The 23,816-nt window shown below is 43.5% G+C and overlaps 1 protein-coding gene across 1 annotated transcript in view; it reads right to left on the bottom strand.

The window, feature by feature from the left end:
* LOC126442784 (poly [ADP-ribose] polymerase tankyrase-1-like) overlaps positions 1–3,411 on the bottom strand; it is a 68,770-nt gene extending 65,359 nt beyond the window's left edge. Inside the window, exon 1 of the mRNA XM_050090820.1 lies at positions 3,298–3,411. The gene's annotated coding sequence lies outside the window, so the exon portion shown is untranslated. The remainder of the gene's footprint in view (positions 1–3,297) is intronic.
* Between the last annotated feature and the right edge of the window lie 20,405 nt (positions 3,412–23,816).

Raw genomic sequence — 23,816 nt, 5'->3', positions numbered from 1 at the left:
ACCAAACTGTCTTGTCTCTTCTGCTTTATTTAATGTAACTTCGTTCACAGTTTCATTTCGCATTCACCACTCATTCACCGAAACACTTTGATGAACAGTTTTGGTTGCTTAACACCAACAGTCAATGATAATGATACAGCTTTTCTCCTTTTTATAAAGTGAAGCACGCTCTCCGTGATATAATAAGAAAAAAACCGGTCTCAATACCGCGTCCCTCGTGAGATGCGAATAGACTTATCCCGGAATTGACCGCCCTGTAGGTGTACTCAATTTAATGACCACACTTCGCTGTCCGCTATTTCGCCTAACTGAATGTCCATTTGTTAGTCTGATAATACGCTGTAGCTATTTAAAATTCGCCCCTATATTTTTCACAACGCACAATTAGCACTTCGTTACTTATTTGTTTTTTTTTCTAAGAGTAAACGAAAAAAAAGACGCCGTATAATCGGCTTAGTCGACATAAAGCAAAACACCTTAGTATGCCCAATTTCACCTCTTCTTATAGGATCGGCTACCTTACTCATTAATGTACTACATATTGTTTCCAATAACACTAAACAGGTATCGCCATTATATTTTAATTGTATTCAAAAGCATGTTACTACTATTATGACCAACCAAATCGTCACAAATCGCGCGGCGTGCGTTTTTAATGATAACTTTACGCTATTCAATTAAATCGCGCGGCGTGCGTTTTTAATGATAACTTTACGCTATTCAATTTCCGTTACAGCTATCTTGACTCGTAATGTTACAACCACACTATCAAATATTTTGCTGCTGGACGAGACACCGAAAGAATTAAAAGCACCTAGAAACGTGGTACCCATTCCTAAGTCACAAGTGATCTTACTCCCGTATTATGGTTCAATCGATGTGTCTCAAAGCGCGGATTCCACACATTCGCGATTAAATGACGACCTTTTTATGACACTGTTGTGGCCGTCGCTACTGTTCATCTGTCAACGTCACACTTCCCGACAATTCAGCACAAATAATCTCGCTACAAACGAGACGTTTTGGACACGTCTGTAATATGGTGCATCAATTGCGTTGCGTATTTTACGATGGAACAGTATAAATACGGAAACCACCGGACAGTTCAATGTCACCAAAGTGAAGGCCATTTCAAGCACCGATATCGGGTTACTTATTATTCATAAAATTTGCGCAACTTGTATCAAATCACCATGTCCCTCACGTCTGACCACAGTCACTTTTCCGTGACATCACGCGTCCTGTGCTGCGATTCGATGAGGGGACCAAACTGGACAGTCGCTGTGTTGATCTACCGGTATGTGAAGTTAAAATTAACTATTTATAGTTATGGTATTCAAATTTGCGCTTTATGACGATGTGCGGTCTAACTGATACACATTTTACGATGTGCCGTCTAACTGACACACATTTTCAGGACTCTTTGTCATGCCAAAGTGTCGGTAAATTCGACGTCAGGGGCTGCCCGTTACTCCAGAGCAGTGACTTACCGTCAATTACATGTGAGGCTTCTGTAACAGTACATGGCTAAACGAAGTGTTAACTACAGGTTTCAATCAAATATAATCAGCAAATGTCTCCACAAATGTTATAATTGTGGCGTGATTCACTCTTCTGATGGAAACTAGAAACAGAAATCTACCTCGATGCTCGCAATTATAGCACTCAAAATGAGAAATTGAGTCCAGATTCTGCTGTCGTGCGGTTCTAGGCGCTACAGTCTAGAATTGCGAGACAGCTACGGTCGCAGGTTCGAATCCTGCCTCGAGCATGGATGTGTGTGATGTAGTTCTAATTCCTAGGGGACTGATGACCTCAGTAGTTGAGTCCCATAGTGCTGAGAGTCATTTGAACCATTTGATACGACTAATGCGCAAGGACGGTTGCGACAATTTTTCTACACTAGCTGCACAGAACACGACGCGTCCCAAAGATCGCTGATGCGTTGCTTTGTCAAGACACCACGCTCTCTTATCAGACAAATATTAACACGAGAACTGCCAAACAAAGCGTTGTATAGTGCAAAAAGAATTGTGGCGTGTGATCGCTTCCGTTTCATCGGCAAATCTCAACCGAGGCGAGACGTCACAGAACAATAAAAAATAATACGAAGGGTTTATTTCACGAAGCACAAACATTACGATGAATTCTCCAGGATTCGCCAACTACTAACCAAATCTTCGCCTCAGTTTAACCAGGATGTTGCGGAAAGCAACAGATCGCTCGTGCATCACAACCTCAACTCCAGAGAATTGTGAAAATAGTGAAATGAACGCGAGTGCTGCGTTTGATCGCCAGAAGCACGTCGGCATGACGCCAAGTGTTGTGAATCGCGAGTGGATCACAGGATTCGGAATGCCCATCCACAAAATAAAGTCCGATGTTTGATTACTTTGCAGACGACTTAAAGTGTGTAATATCTGACGTTGAGCGCGTAAGCGAGAAAAGGTTTAGGAACGGTTCGAAAATATTCTTAATGTGTGTTCCAACTCGCGAAGTGCTCATTCTCAAGTACTTGTTGAATAACGTCCGCGTATTTCAGCCCTGTGCGTTACCTTACCTTACGTCCAGACACGCCAATTTTCCAACTGTGATACTTTCCTCACTGTATGCAAACCGTAATGGCAGATTACACCTCTGAATATTACGACAATATTTTAGATGTTTAAATTCGGCCAAATTAAGCGAAATGCTGAAAAGCAAGTTGTCAACCCTGCATGCCGCCGCATAGGCGACCTGCAATCGCTCTCGGCTTGCGGGCTGGCGGTCCAGCATTACAGGCAGCCACGGCTGCTGGAATCTGGAATCGGTGGCGGAAGACGCAGTGTCGCAGTAAAATTCCCTCAGTCCGAAGTGCTGATTTTGATGGTTTTCTCATACTTGTGTCCTACGACCATTGGTTATTGCTTTGCAGTGACGTAATTAGGAACGCGTGGTTTTCGTTTTCAACAGCTGTGGTACGAGAATTCTCCAGGATTCGACACTGGAAGATCGAAACAGTACCCGGCCGAATGTAGCGGTATTTTCCGTTCGTTCCACGTCATTCTCGCTCGACTGATAGAAGGCGATAAATAACGAGTAATAAATTACTAAACACTAGACACGCTGTTTCGACACACTATTCGCCATCCCTCTGTTCGTACCGATCCTAATTTTTTAACGTAAGAATGTATTAGACAGGAGCAGCAGTTGCTTGACGTTGCCCTGCCGTGAGTTACGGGACAAACCACACAGAAGCGTGCAGAACAACATCCGCCGCTTCCACATAATCCAGTAGAGCCCTGCTGCCCGCCTCACCTGTCTCTGGTGTTCTCGCCGAGGCTGGACTGAGCCGCACGCTGCTACACGCCTGGCACACAACTGGGCCGCACAGACACCCGGGGCGCGCGGCTGCCCCCGCCCGGCGATGACGTCACGGTGCGGGGTTGCCAGGCAGGCGAGGGAACGGCTGCGGCAGGGCGGGCGGGGGCGCCTACGTCGCTGTCGCAACCGCACTCCGCTGCTCGACTCGCTGCGGCTCACATCGTTACCGTCGCTGGCGCACGCCGACGCCACTAGCCCGACGCCACGGCTGGACGGAAAGGGAAGCAGGTTGCAGCCGCACTGGGAATTCTCATCCGTGCAATGGGGAACAACAGCGGCCGCCAACGGCAGCCAAAGCGCAAGCGCACTCAGCAGAGGAGCAAGATTCAGCAGTGCTACAAGTGCCAGCAGCTGGGCCATACTGCGCGTGACTGCGACAACGCCGTCGCGTGCTGGAAGTGCGCGGCGGCTCGCGACACGCGCAGTTGCACGAAGCCCCGTGGGGCGGCCAGCAGCTGCGCGAACTGCGGCGGTCCACACGCCGCCAACTCGCGTAGCTGCGGCTGCCTCAGGGAGTCACGCCGTCAGCCCGCCGTACCACGCGCTGCGGCGGCTTCCAGCGCCACGGCGGCCCCCATGCCCCCCCCCCCCCCCCCGCTGCGGCGAGGGGTGCGAAGCAGAAGCCGCCACTGACGACGCCACGGCCGGCCTCCGAGTCCCCTTTGCGGCAGAACGGGCCGCGCTCAAAGGAGTTCATCGGCAGCTCCAGCAGCTGCGCGAGGAGCTGCGTGTTCTGAACAAGAATATGGTTCCCGCGCCCGCCCCCCCACCCCCTGAGGTGCACCCGGTGGGGGTGGACGCCGTCACGCAGACGGACCTGCTGTCGCTGAAGGACGTGGCCACTCAAACGGACGTCGCCCCGGAACCTGTAGCAATACAGGAGACCGGGGAGACGCCCACGGACGTGGCACCGTCCTCTCCTTCCCCAACTCCAGGCGGGAAGGCAACACAGAGCGGGAAGCAAGAAGAGGATGGCAATCTTCGCACGGACATCATACCCTTCCCGGACAGCACGAACGTGCTGAAGAAGATTGCCACCGTGGTATGGGGTGGGCGCTTCAAAGCCCAAAAGAGCCCGTACCTCTTCGCCCAGGCGGAAGGGGTACGGAAGCCGTCGCTCCCGCACAGGCCGTTTGAGATACGTGGCGGGCATCGGGCAATTCTGCTCGAGTTCGTCACCAAGAAAGATCTCAACACCACAACGCGAACCCAGTCTTCACGCCGCGCGACTGGGGATACATCCTAGAGGACGCAGTCGTCGGCTGAGGAACGAGGTTCGCGACGGCACGAGGAAGCTGTCTGCAGACAGCGCTGCAGAACGTCTCTCGCAAGACAAAGAAGACCTAGAAGATCAAAGTCCACTAGTATGCCTGCCTGCTAGTAGCCAGGACAGGACAGACACCGGACAACCAGAGGACAAACCATACAGTGAGGCCACATCACCATCGCATCACCAGGAACAGGAGGAACGACTGTAATAAGTCTAAACTCCTACACCTCGGGCCAAGGCCAAGGCCCGTTTCTAAAGCGTAAAGCGTAAGCTGTCGCCACTGCCGGGCCGCCTGCCTCCTTCCCTGCCACGGTCCGCTTATCTCGTACCGCGCTATGCGGCTGCTGACACAAACCCCGATCACCTGGGGCTCCCAAAAGTGGATTTCGTAAACCGATTTCCCAACACCACTACTGGGTGGTCATGTAAAGACATTAAAATAAGTTCTACAAAACCACTTCTACTTGCCAGTTTTCCAACTCCGTAATCGATTTTCGCTCCAATGTAAAAGCAACCGGTCCTGAAATGTGCTTGTGCTCTCAGCATTCGCGCTGTTTTTAAAAATTTTCGGGTAATATGGACAGAGTGGCTTTTTGTACAGTGAAGGATGAGTGTAAATGTTAAACTATTTACAACTCGTCTGATTGAACAGAAATAGCGATTGTGCTGACTAAATGAGAAAGTGTAACAGCTCTTTTCCACGCGCCAGCAAACGCGCTTCAGACCTTAATATGTGAACAAGACAGCAAAAAACAGTTTTCTTCTTTCAGAAGATGTGTCTCCCGTAAACGTAGTGACGGGTGCCGTTTTAAGTCGCGTACGCACTAGGACGTTGTTGTTTGCTGCATGTGTAACTAACTCGTGCCCGTTAATACGAGGGAAAGAAAGTGTTCTTCCTCTAAAACCGTGAAGGGAGAGTCCCTTTCTTTAAGGAAAGCACGACTATACGATGGTAGAATGTACGCCACGTCGGTTGGTATTTTCCACTGAACATTGGGGACGTGTCGACAAAACGCAGCACACAAAGTTTCTGCAAGAATTTCTAGCAGCATAACTTTCTTTGTAACTACGCATAAACTACAAACAGAGGACTAGAAAAGTGCCGCTACGGAAGAAGTGCTGTTTGGGTTCCATAGCGCAAAACACGGTCGTTCTTTCCGTTCTACGACCTTCATGGCTCTTCTTATCAGAGACGAATTTGAGAACCACTACAAAAAATGCGAGTCGATCTTCATGAACGTTTTACAGCCATACAAATTGCGAGAAGTTCACGCAGAATTTGAGTTCAAATGTGTGTGAAATCTTATGGTACTTAACTGCTAAGGTCATCAGTCCCTAAGCTTACACACTACTTAACCTAAATTATCCTAAGGACAAACACACACACCAATGCCCGAGGGAGGACTCGAACCTCCTGCGGGACCAGCCGCACAGTCCATGACTGCAGCGCCTGAGACCACTCGACTAATCCCGCGCCAGAATTTGAGGATGCTTATAGTACGTCTGTGTGAGTGATAGCTGAGGCATCAAATCAAAAAATCTTGAAGCTGGTGACAATCCTAACTAGATAATTCATTCATACAAAAGTTGTTCAATCCAACATAATACATCTTCAGAACGTTAGTCGAGAAATGGCGGAATTATTAGCTAGCTTGAGTCTGGATATTGTAAAAAAGAAAAATATGGTTGACAAGATTGTCACATTTTGTACAAATGACTGTAATACCAAATTTGGTGAATACAAGAGGGCAGGAATAAACAATGGTTATTCCAAACTTAACAGTGTTCTCGAGATTAACTTTCAAGGCATTGGTTGCGCAGTCCATGTGGTACAAGTGGAGATCAAGTGCAGAAATTCTTCCCATTAACATAGAAAAAGTAGTGAATTAAATTTTTCAGTATTTTGACATTTACTTTCGGTGTGTGTATGGGGACTCAAATCATTCCGTGATTTCTTTGATACAGAATACAAAGAAGTTCTAGGCAGTATTAACACTAGATGGTTGTCATTCTTGCTGGGTGTTACAAGAGTTATTGATATGCATGAATCTTTGAAATCTTCTTTTCTGTCTCAAGATAGGTGTCCCAAATTGCTGAAACAATTTGAGAACCCACAGACACGTCTTTGGCTTTATTTCACACAAAGCTAATGAAAATGTTTTCAAAAATTGGAAAGAACCACAGTTCCGCAATCAGCTGAAGAGTTGGAGCTATCAATTGTAATTAACTTGAAAAAGAAAGGCATTTTCAGTCTGGTATGGGACAGTTGTCAGTTCATTTTATGACACTTTCGTGACTTGTTTAGAAAAGTCAGCTTCTCCGTTTCAACCTCTGAAATCATTTCGTTGGGTAACACTGAAAATTTCCGTTTCTTGGGCTTAACTTTTAAATTGTATGATACATCTTGAGACAGTAGACTGATGTGCAACATTTCAGATGAGATTGGATGCGTGAACAACATTGTATCCCAGAAACATGAGGAATGGGAAAAAAACTAATTTGGAAACAAGTAAGTCATGGTGTGATGGATTCCATACACTTCAAATCACAGGTACTTCATGTAGAAATATAGAGACGCATGGGAGTTTTGCTCTTGCTGCACCAGGCACAAATGTTGTTGTGGAAAGTGTGTTTTCAACTGTGAATTCTATTTGGATAGATAAGAAAAACCGTTTTACCACTAAACTCTTGCAGCAATTGGAATAGTTAAGACTCATTATGAAGATTTTATCTCAACGAGTTCTGCAATCTGATATTAACCAAGTCAAAGCTTTTGAAAGTTATTAGGACTTCTGATAAGCACAAAATTAGTTCAGATGGTTCAAATGGCTCTAAGCACTATGGAACGTAACCTCTGAGGTCATCAGTCGCCTAGACTTAGAACTACTTAAACCTAACTAACCTAAGGACAACACACACATCCATGCCCAAGGCAGGATTCGAAACTGCGACCGTAGCAGCAGCGCGGTTCCAGGCTGAAGCGCCTAGAACCGCTCGGCCACAGCGGCTGGCACAATGTTAGTAGCAGTGTTCGTGATACAGTAGGTAAACGGTTTACATATTTTTGATGTCTACATTTGAGTCCATTTGTTAGAAAACGTTTAATCAGTTTCTGAGTATTTAGCATTGTAATCAGTTTTTGGAAAAACAATGATGTGTCATAGGATGCTGTGCCATTATAAGCCTGTTACGAAGTGTCTTGTTAAATTATAAGCCTTTTCGTGTGTATAAACTTTTAGCTTTTATTTATTTTAGTAAAGCGATTCAGCCATATATGCAGAATATTTTCTTTTTGCCTATTGTCCCGATTTGTTCCGTTTTTTTATCCCAGTTTTTCGCAAATGTCCCGTTTTCTCAGGTGGAAATTCTGGTCACTCTAGCTAGCCTTGGCCAACGAATGGCAGTAACCGCTCCGTTGGCCGACGAAGCGGCTGGCCTCGGTTGCGGTTCGGTCTACGTTTGGTTGGCGTTGGAATCCCACAGCTAGTGGTCACGCCTGTTCGTGTTCGTGGGTTCAGTAGCGATTAGTTGTGTCTCTGGAACGGGTGTGTATTTAATTTTTTGAGGGTAGCCACAGGTCGCACTGAGTATGTTTTATTGCCTGGTCTCGTTCTTTAATTCAACAAGAGCGCCATCAGTAACTCTGGATTTTATAGTTCAAGTACAGTATTTAGCCGTTATACGTTCATCGTAAGAATAAACCTGATATAATCGTTACACCATGTATTATTCCGCTTTTCCTGGAATCTCATCGAGTTGCGTTTCACATGGAGCGAAAGCCGAGCTGACTGGAGTACAAAAAAAATGGTTCAAATGGCTCTGAGCACTATGGGACTTAACTTCTGAGGTCATCAGTCCCCTAGAACTTAGAACTACTTAAACCTAACTAACCTAAGGACATGATACACATCCATGACCGAGGCAGGATTCGAACCTGCGACCGTAGCGGTCGCGCGGTACCAGACTGTAGCGCCTAGAACCGCTCGGTCGCTCCGGCCGGCGACTGGAGTACAGTCAAGTACGATGATAAGGATACGTTTTGCGCTGTGCGTTACGCGTACATCGACTGAGCGACAGAACGGGACAACAGTTTTACCATCGCGTTTAACTTTGACAGCACTAACCTGCACTGATTTGAACGTTGCAGTTAAATCGTAAGAACGGACGAGCACACAAATAATGTAGCTTCGAATGTCATTTAATTTTTAAAGAGAATGTAATACTGTTTAGCTATAGTCCTGCAATACCGCATGTTTCTTAGGGGACCAGACAGAAAGCATAACACGCGCTCGTTCTTAGCTAACATAGTGTTGTAATTAAAAACAGGGGTGATGGAAATTCCTAACTTGAACGCAGGGTACACGATCTGCGTGAGATATATGTGACGCAAAAGTGTATTCTAAGGATTTCACCATACAGTTAAATACTGAAGCCACGGAACGTATTACTTACGGTCAGTCGCCTGGTGTTCTCTCAATTCCTCCCGGATGCGAATCCGAGAAAGGCATTTCAGTACTGGGCCTGTCATCAACCACGTCGGTAACGACTCGATCAACAACAGAACTCACATCCCGTCACAAGCGCGACAGCGAGCGCAAGTGGAGATTGCAAAATTCGTAATTTACCTGCAGCTGTACCTGCAACACAAGCGCCATTGTCTCACACTGCTCCGCACACTTGTAGCAACACACCGATGTCTCGTAATGCCGCATGTTTAACATCCATCTCCGCCGGCGAGGCGGTTTGCCACGTATTCGCCAGACGGAAAGCGGATGAACCAGATGGTTTTTATCAGTGCGTTCCACAACGTGATGGAGGCTCAAAAGATAAGATTTGTTGTTGGTTACACCCAAGGTGGCGTTCTTCTGTGGGCCAATGAAATGGCGGAACGTTGTCACAGTTACGAGCAATATGAAGGCGCTTGTGTAAGTACTGGTTGGAAGCCGTTCAAGGAAGATTAAGACGAAGTCTTTAAACAGACTGCATTTAGTGGCAAGCTTGAAAGCTTGCAGGGTTATTTCGACGAGTATTTAAGTAAGACCACATGTCTGACAATTCCCATATCACAGGTGAATGTACTGAAGATATTGAAGAGCCGACTTCCGCCACACATAAGGGAAAAACCACATCAGAACACAACACGATACTGAGTACTTTTTGTCAGTTTTGGATTCCATCGATCTGATTTATGAAGAGGCGACACGGCAACATAAAGCAGTAGATAAAGAAACACCTCAACCCGTCTTTGGAAACTAACCTGTAAGTAATAATGTTACTACGCAACAAGTGCGGCAACCATACCCGACACAGTACATGCAAAAAGGGAATGGATTTGGTAATGAAAATGGGAAAAACATAAGATTTAGGCGAGGTTTTCAGAACAATAGGAACAATTACAACGGGCAGGCGAACTACGGTCCGCCAGTACAAGGCTATATTCTGTCAGTGAACTGAAGAGCGAGCGAGCAAGTCCCCACTGTGCCTACCCAGCTACGTCACGAGGCGCTTCTACAGGCTGTAGTGCCGGCCCTGCCGCGGCGCGCGCTTCATATCTGTGGCGACGCCGTCTACAGATACGTCCCGGCGGCGTTTATTTTTAGATAAATAATGAATACAAAAGACGATAGCTTCTTCCGAAACACAAAATTATAGAGTAAGTAATATTAACATAAGAACGAAGTCAGGATTCTGATACAAACACAGAACCGAATGCCTGTTCATGTGAATGTATCTTCCCTCTACTGCTATTCGTAAAACGAACCCCGTATAGTGCAATCAATCTGTAGAATTTAAGGGTTGTTCTTATTTCGTGTTTCTACTAAAAGCTAGAAATTTTCTTTGAAGGGTTCCGTCGAAACTTGACAATTCTTGCAACACGAAGAGTGGTTAAATAGTGGAGGCGGGGGGGGGGGGGGGGAATTTATAATTCCGCTTGTTGTATTAGTCCTATTTGCGCTACATCTTTTGTCACTGTCTTCGTAAACATGTCTGAAAAGCATGTGTATAATGTTATGTATATTGGGTATTTATTCTATTGCCAGCTATCAAAAAGGATACATGTATTTTGGTAGTATCAAGGATTATTTGTTTTGTATGTAAATAGATTAGAGAATCTATATTAAATTTTGTTATAAGAATGGAATAAAGTGTATCATATTTTTAGTATACTGCCAACAGGCCTTAAAAGACAGCGGATTTATTAGCATGGATGAGATTAAAAATACACACTTAGGAGACCTATAAACTATCCAGAAGAAACCATTCCAAATTTGTTTCGGCAATTGGAAAAATCACTGGCATAAGTGTTGAGTATCTATTGGGGAGTATTTTGAAGATGTTAACATTGCTGTAGATTGACAAATAAATTTCTTACCAAAAAATAAAAATTAATATGTGAACGGAACTCTTATGTCAAGCTTTTGACATAGAAGTCCAGAATCGGTGTACAAGTGTCGAAGGAAATTTTAGCAGTGTTTAGCGTAGTTATTACGCTTTTAAGCAATATGTCTTAGAATTAGTTGACTAGTAACCGAGATTAGTGACAGAATATATTCAAATGCTGGCGTTCCCTAAGCATCAAAGGTTTTACGTGATTAAATCACATTCTAAATTAATTAATTTTATCATAAAGTTCTTAAATTATTACTGATTTCGTACAACTAGTGATAAAGGTATTTGCTTTGAATCACATTTGACTGTATTTATCTCGGAAAACTGTTTAACTTCTATTGCCATGTAGTACATTTCTACCAAAAGAAACTTTATAGTGTATGAGCAGAGTCACGCTTGAAAGAATACACAACGTATTTGTTAAGAAATTACTTATCGCCCTATTTACATACACCTTACTTTAGAGGTCACCATCAACAGTGTCACTGTCACTATCATTGTCGTCGTCGTCATTTTCTAAATTAATAACTATGGCGTCTAGTAGGCCTTCAATAATCCCATCCTTAACCCAGTAGTCTCAAGTGTCTCCACGTCGAGGCATTATGCACTCCTGTCAACTTGAGTTATCGTTTCAAAACCTGTTACAGTTGGGACAAGTGTTCCTATATGCTTTTTTCGGTTACTGCAAAATTTAGTTTGTAATAAAAAACGGAATCTCGGAAAACTGCTTCATACCTTCTTTCACCAGCTGCAGCAACTTCGTCTTGTAAATATCTCCTAGAATATTTGTTCCTCTGAGGAAATTTTTGAATTTTATCCACGCCATTTCAACTGGATTTGAATCACAGTTTTATGGTGGAAGTCGCAGCACAGTCTGTCCATAAGCTTCAAGCATTTTATTAATTTCAAATAATTTGTCTTCCAGCTTATGTTGTTTAATTAAATCAAATAATTTTGTTTTTATCATTGACAAATCATCTTCCACCTCATTTTTTTAATAATCATTCAATCATTTCCCTTTTATTCGAGGACGTAGTCGGAGCTTTGTTATTCTCCTTGTTGTGACTTGAAGTGTTGTCCATTACAAAAACGAAGTTCGGTGGCAGATTCGGAATTACTTTAGTCGATATCCAATTTGAAACATTTTCGTAGTTCATTTGCCCACGGTAATCCCCTGTTGCATATCCTGCTTTATAAATTAACTGTGCGTTGGATTAAAACCCATCTTTTTACTCAATATTGACCACCATAATCCTGTTGCTTCAGCTAACATTGTCGATAATGCTATCAACACAAGGGCCCTGCCAACATTTTCTGTAAGTAATATTGTTGTCCACCCAAGTTTCATCAATATAAAACAAATTTTCTGCCTAGCTCCCTTAATTTCCTCACTTGGTTTGGGTACTAACATCGCCAGTCAATTATATCCGTTCTCTCTGTCGGAATCTTTCGTTTATTTATGGATCTTTTCCACGTAAATACCATTTAACGCAGTGTCTTATGTAAGACATCTTTCTGCAAAAGATCCGCCGCCAGTTACGTGGTAACAGCCAGCCGATGCTGTGGCAGGCGGTCGGCTACAATCGAATGCCGCGCGCTGTGCCTCAGCCCACTTTCGGACAACATAATAGCGCGAACTGTAATTTCACAACTACGAATTCAGGCGAAAATGGGTCACCCGCAGCCAGTGACACCAATTGGCATAACACGACACACACCGTACGTCTCGCTGAAATTCCTCCAGTCCGGTGACTGGAGGCCAACGCTCCTGCACCGGGGTTTCAAACTCCAACCGGTCGCAGTGAGGCCCCACGCTGCTGACCAGGTAGCGAGTGCAGCCAGTACACCTGTAAACACATGTTTTCTGATATGCGACGAACAAGGTGACGTGAAAGATGATTTATACGGACGTGAGGAGGAAGTTCAGGAACAGTTGTACGAAGAGCAGGTACACGCAGTTACAAAGACAACGATATCTGACATAGAGGTACACTTAGTTCTAGACACAGGTGCAACGACTAACTTAATGTCGACTGAACTTTTCCAAGAGTTAAAGAAAAAGGGGTAAATTCCCATGTTCCCAGTGCAGAACGGTAGAATACAGACGGCCAGTGGAAACAAATCCAAAGTAGTGAAGTTGCAAGCACTTATGCCATTTATAATAGGACACTTTAGTCAAATGTCATTTCCTCATCATTGACAAATTAATAGGGGACGGACAAGTTTACGACATGAGACGCAAATTGACATAGAAAATGGTAAATGATATTTCAGTGTAAGTGAAGAGGTATTTTCTGTCGATTTAATAAAAATGTCAGACAAGAAGGTCAGTCAGAAGGAGGAGTCTGATGTGGCAGTTCAATTTGTATTTCCTACTGTATTAATTTGTAAACAGACACTATAATGAACAAGTGCAAACAAGTTCAAATCAGCATTGGAGACGAATTTGCTTATCTAGAAAGCTACTTATGATAGTTTACATGTATTCTAGAATCGACAGACCTTCGACTGTTATTGGCACACTAAGAAAATGCATTTGGCACCCTAAACATTCCGTCGTTTTAGGAAGTTAAGGAATTTAAGGGGCATGCTTTTTGTTTGGCTCTAGCTTTAATGAGCTCTAAAAGCAGCGATGTGTATGTAACCGTTTGCAACTCTGTCGCTTATGTATAATTATTATGGCCTAAACATGCTTGACATGACTGCTGACATGTTGACTGCTTGACATGTTTTCCTTAATATGGCATCTTCTATTGCGACGTGGCGCTGTGGCCGTTTACATATTCCGGCCACATATTAAAAGAGTGTTACAATTGTGATGATATCGGAAAGAGAAATATTTGTTGTTATTATTTTATCTAGTGTTATTAAGAGCTTAAAGAGTAACTCTGCAGCTTCTTTGTGACAGTACTTCATTAACTAAAGACCACGGCAGTCGTCACTTGCCGATACACTATGGTGACGTCATAACACACAGACTCGCTTCTCATTCATTACGAACGGGTCTGCACTGCCACATAGGCTAGCCCTGAAATCGAGTGAGCCTGGCCTTTTCGTTCTCACTAGAATAATACATTAATTACTCTAAAAAATCCATGCTTTTCTGAAGAGATGATTTTTTCCGTTTAATACGACACTTTTTTTTCTAGCATAGCTATTAACTCACTTTGAAAGTGTCTAAATGGTCGATATCTCTCCGATCGTGTCTAACTCACCAGAGTACAGCTTGTGTTCGCCTATACAAACGGATCACGTGCTCTCTGTTGGCAACATGCTAATAATATTCCTGCGGCGCCTTACATCTCGAAATTCTACCGTAGTCGGTTTTACGTTTTTGGTATATATTAACAAAATCCCACAATTTTTTTGAATGACTACGAAACAAAGTTGTCATTTTTATTTCCGCTTAATAAACGTGCCATCCGTCGTGTTTCAACAGTCGACATCGCAAAGCTGTACCACAAATCGGCGCGATTTGTATATCTGCGAGACTATCTCGAAGTCATTGCCCAATATGAGAGAAACCTATCTGCGGGACATTAGCGATGACAGAATTGTTATCTAGTCTTCCAATCTCCGGTTTCCCAGTAATATACTTCCGTAGGGAAGCGTATCTGGTACTCAGTCCGTTTTTCTGAACATCAAACAAAAAATGGTGCCAATGGCTCTGAGCACTATGGGACTTAACATCTATGGTCATCAGTCCCCTAGAACTTAGAACTACTTAAACCTAACTAACCTAAGGACATCACACAACACCCAGCCATCACGAGGCAGAGAAAATCCCTGACCGCGCCGGGAATCGAACCCGGGAACCCGGGCGTGGGAAACGAGAACGCTACCGCACGACCACGAGATGCGGGCGAACATCAAACAGAAGGGACTGCTACTACGTAGCACATAGGGCAGTCTTTCCAAGCCGATCTGCCAATAGAAGTTCTTATTACGCAAACTCTGTGATACCTATCCTGGAAATGTGCTTATAGCCACAGCCAGCCTCTCACTTAGTGGGGAGGGCTACGGCAAACAGTGGCCGGAGTCAAGACACCCCCTGACTGTGCACAGCGGTGTGAGTGTGTTTTTACTCTTTGAGAAGTTTTGTCGCCGTGCCTAAACGCCTGATGCTCTTTGGTGAAATGTGTTTGCAGCAGTGCCCATCTTCTTTCCACAACAATCGTAATCCTGATCGCGTAACAAATCAGCTACGAACGCTTCAATGCCCGTGCACGAGGCTTTTGAACATCCATCTGCCCGCAGTTCCTTCCTCGGCTTCCACCGCATCGTGACTCCACTGGCGTCTGTCAGGAATCCGTGCTCTCCACTATCTGTTAATGTCTCCCGTTCATATTACACAAAGACTGATAGGTCAAGGACAGCTGTATTGCAGAGACCATGCGTGAAAAAAAAAATATTATTCACGGGACATCGACGTTGGTTGACCCTAGCAAAGCCGATTAATACTTAACATATAACCACATGGTTAGAGAAAAACGGATTCCGAAATTTTCCTCACCTGAATGTTGTGTTCCGCGTTGTCCTCGTCTGTGTCGTACAGTTCATCTTGGCAGCTGAGTAAAAAAAATGGAAACTTGCAGCAGGTATTAGATACCTACATGGAGGACTTGAGGCAAAATTCACCACATTTCAGTCAAAACTGTAAATAAATACAACAAATGAGGGCAACTGGGCTAAGTTGTGTTTCATTGTCGGTGCATTGGGAACTGACCAATGGTGCATTGTCTCTCGTTTCATTAATACCGATGCTGTAGCGGCTCATATGTTGCCCCATAATAATGTGACAGACGCTTTTGTCACGACATTTATACATTTACAACTTCGGTCGAGGACTTTTTGTAATCAAGAAAGATATTTTACATCTTAAATAGTAACACCTTGGTTAAACGTATCGCATTTTCTTTCACGTACTTACCGTCTACGTAATTTTAAAGTTGTACGTTGCTACCAACGCATTCCGTCATTTTGCCGTTTCCAGCAGTTTCTATGGACTCTTGAGAATTCGACTATCATTATGTCATTTGCTACGACATACTTACGTTAATTAAGTTGTGACTAATTTTTTTACTCATTTTTCATTTACTTTGATCTTTTAAGACATCTTCAAACATTAAACATGAACTTGTGATTTTCTTCATTTCTAGAGAAGTACTATCTGGTACGTCGGCTAAGTATGATAAAAGTGTATGTAATGTTTTAATTTTTTCTTGTTCTCATCCTGAAGACTGGCTAGTCCAGAGACTGTGTTCATGCGTACATTTTCTGTGAATTTCCTTTCATTTTGAGTACAGGCGTCCCTATGTCTTAAATTACGTTCCCGCATCGCGAAAGCGGCATCAGATCCGCATACCTAACGTGTACCGATTATGAGCACATTTAGATGTAAATCGCAAATGCAGATAGTAGTAATGTAAAAGTTGAATTTATTTTTTCGTTAACTTTCCGTGTCCTGCAACCAACACAGCTTTGTCGCTGCCTCAGCGACTGATTGTTGCTGTTTGCTCCGCGGAATGTTGACGGTTTTAACTCTCCCGCGAGCATTGGCGGTTATATGAAGTAAATGAGAACGGTAAAGAAATTTACATGCACGAGTTCATTACCGAAATGAGAGTGAATCCGTATTTGACGCGGCGACTACATTTATAAAATCAACCCACAGCACAATGTCGCGTATCGCTCCAGTTGCCAGATGCGTGTCCACTCCCACATGTGGCTCACACTGACAGTCGCTGACCAGCCTCTCCGTTGTAACGCATCCGCACACTTCCTGTTTCGCACTCCGCACATTCGTGGATGGCCTTCTGTCTCAGCTGCCTCCAGCTCTACGCTTCTGAGACGGAGGCGATTCTGTGAGAAAATCTCCCGATAAACATGAGTAGAAATCGTCACAATGCTTTTATCCTAGCCAATTAACACATGTGATACTCTTATTATACTCACTTGGATGACACGCGTTGTACGGAATAGTAACAGCTATAATATGTGGAACGTATTTACACTCCATGGTTTTGAAGACATATATAATGGATAGAAAAATTTCTCTGGAGTCAAGGCGAAGTCTTAATCATCAAAGTAGGATTAGCGGATATGTTGTCTCTAGCCACTGCTTGTGAACATATAATAATCAAGTTGACAGCATCATCGGTTTGTTGTTGTTGTTGTTGTCGTCTTCAGTCCTGAGACTGGTTTGATGCAGCTCTCCACGCTACTCTATCCTGTGCAAGCTTCTTCATCTCCCAGTACCTACTGCAACCTACATCCTTCTGAATCTGCTTAGTGTATTCATTTCTTGGTCTCCCTCTACGATTTTTACCCTCCACGCTGCCCTCCAATACTAAATGGGTGATCCCTTGATGCCTCAGAACAAGTCCTATCAACCGATCCCTTCTTCTAGTCAAGTTGTGCCACAAACTTCTCTTGTCCCCAATCCTATTCAGTACCTCCTCATTAGTTATGTGATCTACCCATCTAACCTTCAGCATTCTTCTGTAGCACCATATTTCGAAAGCTTCTATTCTCTTCTTGTCCAAACTATTTACCGTCCATGTTTCACTTCCATACATGGCTACACTCCATACAAATACTTTCAGAAACGACTTCCTGACACTTAAACCTATACTCGATGTTAACAAATTACCGTTTTTCCAAAATGCTTTCATTGCCATTGCCAGTCTACATTTTATATCCTCTCCACTTCGTCCATCATCAGTTATTTTGCTCCCCAAATAGCAAAATTCCTTTACTACTTTAAGTGTTTCATTTCCTAATCTAATTCCCTCAACATCACCCGACTTAATTCGACTACATTCCATTATCCTTGTTTTGCTTTTGTTGATGTTCATCTTATATCCAACTTTTAAGACACTGTCCATTCCGTTCAAATGCTCTTCCAAGTCCTTTGCTGTCTCTGACAGAATTACAATGTCATCGGCAACCCTTAAAGTTTTTATTTCTTCTCCATGGATTTTAATACCTACCCCAAATTTTTCTTTTCTTTCCTTCACTGCTTGTTCAATATACAGATTGTACAACATCAGGGAGAGGCTACAACCCTGTCTCACTCCCTTCCCAACCACTGCTTCCCTTTCATGTCCCTCGACTCTTATAACTGCCATCTGGTTTCTGTACAAATTGTAAATAGTTTTTCGCTCCCTGTATTTTACCCCTGCCACCTTCAGAATTTGAAAGAGAGTATTCCAGTCAACATTGTCAAAAGCTTTCTCTAAGCCTACAAATGCTAGAAAAGTAGGTTTGCCTTTCCTCAATCTAGCTTCTAAGGTAAGTCGTAGGGTCAGTATTACCTCACGTGTTCCGATATTTCTACGGAATCCATACTGATCTTCCCCGAGGTCGGCTTCTACCAGTTTTTCCATTCGTCTGTAAAGAATTCGCGTTAGTATTTTGCAGCCGTGACTTATTAAACTGATAGTTCGGTAATTTTCACATCTGTCAACACCTGCTTTCTTTGGGATTGGAATTATTATATTCTTCTTGACGTGTGAGGGTATTTCACCTGTCTCATACATCTTGCTCACCAGATGGTAGAGTTTTGTCAGGACTGGCTCTCCCAAGGCTGTCAGTAGTTCTAATGGAATGTTGTCTACTCCCGGAGCATTGTTTCGACTCAGGTCTTTCGGTACTCTGTCAAACTCTTCACGCAGTATCATATCTCCCATTTCATCTTCACCTACATCCTCTTCCATTTCCATAATATTGTCATCAAGTACATCGCCCTTGTATAGATCCTCTATATACTCCTTCCACCTTTCTGCTTTCCCTTCTTTGCTTAGAACTGGGTTTCCATCTGAGCTCTTGATATTCATACAAGTGGTTCTCTTTTCTCCAAACGTCTCTCTAATTTTCCTGTGGGCAGTATCTATCTTACCCCTAGTGAGACAAGCCTCTACATTCTTACATTTGTCCTCTAGCCATCCTTGCTTAGCCATTTTGCACTTCCTATCGATCTCATTTTTGAGACGTTTGTATTCATTTTTGCCTGCTTCATTTATTGCATTTTTATATTTTCTCCTTTCATCAATTAAATTCAATATTTCCTCTGTTACCCAAGGATTTCTACTAGCCCTCGTCTTTTTACCTACTTGATCCTCTGCTGCCTTCACTACTTCATCCCTCAAAGCTACCCATTCTTCTTCTACTGTATTTCTTTCCCCCAGTCCTACCATTTGTTCCCTTACGCTCTCCCTGAAACCCTGTACAACCTCTGGTTTAGTCAGTTTATCCAGGTCCCATCTCCTTAAATTCCCACCTGTTTGCAGTTTCTTCAGTTTTAATCTACAGTTCATAACCAATAGATTGTGGTCAGAGTCCACATCTGCCCCTGGAAATGTCTTACAATTTAAAACCTGGTTCCTAAATCTCTGTCTTACTATTATATAACCTATCTGAACCCTGTCAGTATCTCCAGGCTTCTTTCATGTATACAATCTTCTTTTATGATTCTTGAACCAAGTGTTAGCTATGATTAAGTTGTGCTCTGTGCAAAATTCTACTAGGCGGCTTCCTCTTTCGTTTCTTACCCCCAATTCATATTCACCTACTACGTTTCCTTCTCTCCCTTTTTCTACTGACGAATTCCAGTCACCCATGACTACTAAATTTTCGTCTCTCTTCACTATCTGAATAATTTATTTTATTTCATCATACATTTCTTCAATTTCTTCGTCATCTGCAGAGCTAGTAGGCATATAAACTTGTACTACTGTGGTAGGCGTGGGCTTCGTATCTATCTTGGCCACAATAATGCGTGCACTATGCTGTTTGTAGTAGCTTACCCGCATTCCTATTTTCCTATTCATTATTAAACCTACTCCTGCATTACCCCTATTTGATTTTGATCTGTTTTTTTATGGAAGCGAAATTCAAACTCAGTGCGAGAGAACCTGTTTTACTTCGGTGCAATGGATCTAACTGTTCACGTCCTGTTTCTACAAATTGCATTCGTTAAACGGTAACAGATAAAAACGATCTGTTAATTCACTGAAAAGGCGATGACAAGGAAAAAGCTCGTGTCTTAGATATTGTTGTGTCGTGTCGCTGGGCAGCGCCGATCGGCAGAACGCAGACCACCAACGCTTTAATTTACGGTGCCTGACTGGTTATACGCCGCTCGTTGGCGCATGTGAAACTGTGGACATACACCACCTATCATGTGTTCGACCGTAGAGATACACGGAGCATGCATCCATTCTTGCCGTGTTTAGGTTCGAAACCAAATGGATTAGACAGTTACATTGTCTATACATGGAATCAAGTACTGATTTCAACAACTGACTTTGTTGTATTAGTGTCACACATGTAGTAATTGAATTAACCTACTTTCCCCAAGAGTCGCAATGTTAATTCGATAACTATCCTTGTTACGTTTGGCCAGGTGGAACGCCAGCAAACTTTTCAAACAGTGTCTTGACAATTCTTTTTTTTCATAAACGACAGAATTGCAGCAATTCGATGGATACCTGTCGCTGTTGGACTGTGGCTCATTTAGCTGGCCGCTTCCGCAGAACAGGTTTGGCGGGAAGCACGTAGCCTTTTGGCAATTTCCTCAGGAGTGCGAGTCACGTGTGGCATTATGCTTTAAGAAGTGACATCCGCCATGTGCGATTTTTACACGGAAGAAAGAGCTATGACTTGTGTTTAAGCCAGCACAGATAGCGAGACAATATCGAGATAAGAAGCGTGATGTACCAGAAAACGCTACTTGGCTTTTCTCTCACGTGTGTTTGTGGCGGTCGGCAAGCACTTCCGTCATAAGACACAGCGGCAGCTCATCGCTGTCAGCCCGTCTCTAGAAACGCAGATGCAGATGTGTAGATCTCCTTTGGAAAATCTGCGTATGTTCTATAAACATCGCGTTCCCTGATACACAACGGTGATGTTATAACATCTGCACTCGCATCCTCTTTATTACGACGACTCTCAAACGTCACAAATACAGCCCCTACCTTACGCTCTTCTCGCAATATGATACGTTTAGTGTTCCAAAATATTCCTGTATTATCAAGTTTAAGCTTTTAAAAGGGGTACTCCTTGTTGAGCGAAGATTTCATGCACGTTTTTGAGATATTAATGCGGTATAACTAAGACGTCGTTTTCAACATTGCGGGCTACAAGTGCCATTCGTACAAATTTGCATCGCTTTGATTTCTGTCTCGGCAATCGAATCCCGCAACATCTCTTGCCAAAGTGTTGCATCTTCCCCCGCAAAGTACTTCTGCATCATCTTACACATAGCGGCCACGTATCAAATCAGTATCAAAGTTGCCTTGATAACAACAAAGAATGAATTTGTCATTAATATCTGCTTGTACCAAATGTGTTGTGCACTCTCTGTCGTGTTTAAAGAGTACTGACTAGAAAACTGTAGTAGAAATTGGCGCCAAAGCTCCATGTGCGTAATCTTTGAAAACCGTGACGCAGTTTCGGGAAACATCGTAGCTGTACTACTGTGCCACTAGAATTTTTAATTTGTCATTGATACACCGACTCTTAGGTAACATAGCGTCTTTTGTACTCAGAAGATTTCCATGAACGACTCTTTTGTTTCGTTTAAACAGATGCTTCGAAGTACACGTCAAAACTTTCAGCCACTATTAAAGTTTTGGAGCCAGTACAGATATGGTTCTGGAGGAAGTATTTAGCCGCTTTCAGTTTTGTCAGAATTGGTAACATATTGGTAGTATACGAAGGTATGTTGTCTTCTGGTCAGAAGAAACTGATAGCACCTCTTTGTTCTGACAGATTATACTTCACCGTTCCTGCACCTACAACCACCACATCACTCTAAGTTACTCTTCTGCCGTTGGTTTATAGTGAGACCAGAAAGAAATAAAATACACCTGATATCAGTACACTTAGCGAAGTCATTCGTTTCCGTGTGTGTTACTCACCTCTCGCTGTGTGCACTGCTCTATTTGGGAACTGAGGAAGCGTCGGTAGCAAACTTTTGTCAACGGCCGAATCTCCGTTTTCATACTGGAGGTCTTCCGTACTAGCGAGACGATGAAGCGATTTGCCAATTCGGGGTAAATCGGTCTTTTAGTTTCATTGCTTAGGGGAATAGACTGAAACAGCATGGTGTTCTCTCCCTTAATCCACAGAAAACGCGATAAGAAATGTTAAGTTCTTCCGATTAAAGCACTTCTTCTTAAAGAAGAATTTAAGCCTTTTGACTCAAAAGTTAAATTAAAAAATTTATTAAGAGACAGTTGATTTCTCGTCAAGCCAATCCTTGAGCTTATCATCGTAATCGCAGTTCTTCCCATTTCACCGCCCTGTAATTCATCACAGTCAGGTAACGGGCAGTTAAAATGACGCGGAGTTCACAATGAATTGCTGCGAAAACAGCTGTGTGCCTAAAATTCCATTGCAACAGGGAACGGAGTCGCTCGCGACGGCATTCTTGCGCCAGGCGCTGTCCGTGCTCTTGTCGAGCTAAACCTTAGTAGCAGTTCAGGATCACTGTAGAAATGTCCATCGCCATTTTCTCGGCACCGTATCACTACCGTAGTGCTGCCAGAGAAGGTGTCGACGTCTGCGACGCTGTTTCCCCACGTCGGGACGCAATTGATTCGTGGAACTGCTCTGCAGAACACCCGCTGTACAGGGTGAAATTATTTTTGAGAATCTGAACTGTGCGGCCTCTCTGATGATAGGAAAAAAAGCCCTTTTCTTACACAAAAGAATATCTGTATTCCTCGGTTTTTCGTTGATAACAGTTCTAACTTTGCGTAGAAACGCTAGGCGAAGCATGATACTTAGAAGAGGAAGGTAGGAAACGACGGTAAATGTTAGAAATAAGGCGCGTTTCCCAGAATTATCTGTTCCTTTCGCTTCAGTTGGGTTACATATATTCAAGTCTCTGGAGGGCGTCTATCTTTGAGACGTATGGTGACGTCGTAACATCGACACTCGCGACTCATTCATTACGAACGAATCTGCACCGCCTAACACGCCATCCCTGTAATCGAGTGATCCTGGCCTCACATTCTTATTACTGAAGTACGCAACAAACATTTTCCTGCATTTGAATGAGTCTCGCTTTTGCTCTATTGTAGGCCTAATACAGCCTGAAAACTCGAACGGCGGACATCTTTCCGACTGATTTCAACTCTCCCGGTTACAGCTGCCAACTATATAATTATTGAAACTTCCTGGCAGATTAAAACTGTGTGCCCGACCGAGACTCGAGTTCGGGACCTTTGCCTTTCGCCGGCAAGTGCTCTACCATCTGAGCTACCGAAGTACGACTCACGCCCGGTACTCATAGCTTTACTTCTGCCAGTATCTCGTCTCCTACCTTCCAAACTTTACAGAAGCTCTCCTGCGAACCTTGCAGAACTAGCACTCCTGAAAGAAAGGATATAGCGGAGACATGGCTTAGCCACAGCCTGGGGGATGTTTCCAGAATGAGATTTTCACTCTGCAGCGGAGTGTGCGCTCATATGATTATTAATCGCTGTGTCTGGTGATACAGCGGAAGGATCGCGTGAGACGTGTAGACGACATGTTTACATCGCTGTGACGTGTTCTTTCCCGATATGCTGGTGTCATCTCCTGCACATTCCGGTCAAATATAATAACAGGCCCGTACTCGTCTTGTTGACAATGTGGAAACACGTAAAGTTATCATTTTTGTAACCTCTTTATCAAGTATGCCGTCCATTCTCCATCGTGGTTGAATAGTCGATACCACAAAGCCGCCAATGAGAATAGGTTCGCAATCTATATCTACATTTAATTGAAAACCATGCACCAGTAG

This window comes from Schistocerca serialis, unplaced genomic scaffold, assembly GCF_023864345.2.
Source record: "Schistocerca serialis cubense isolate TAMUIC-IGC-003099 unplaced genomic scaffold, iqSchSeri2.2 HiC_scaffold_1407, whole genome shotgun sequence".
NCBI lineage: Eukaryota > Metazoa > Arthropoda > Insecta > Orthoptera > Acrididae > Schistocerca > Schistocerca serialis.
This window is presented reverse-complemented; position numbering and strand designations above follow the sequence as displayed.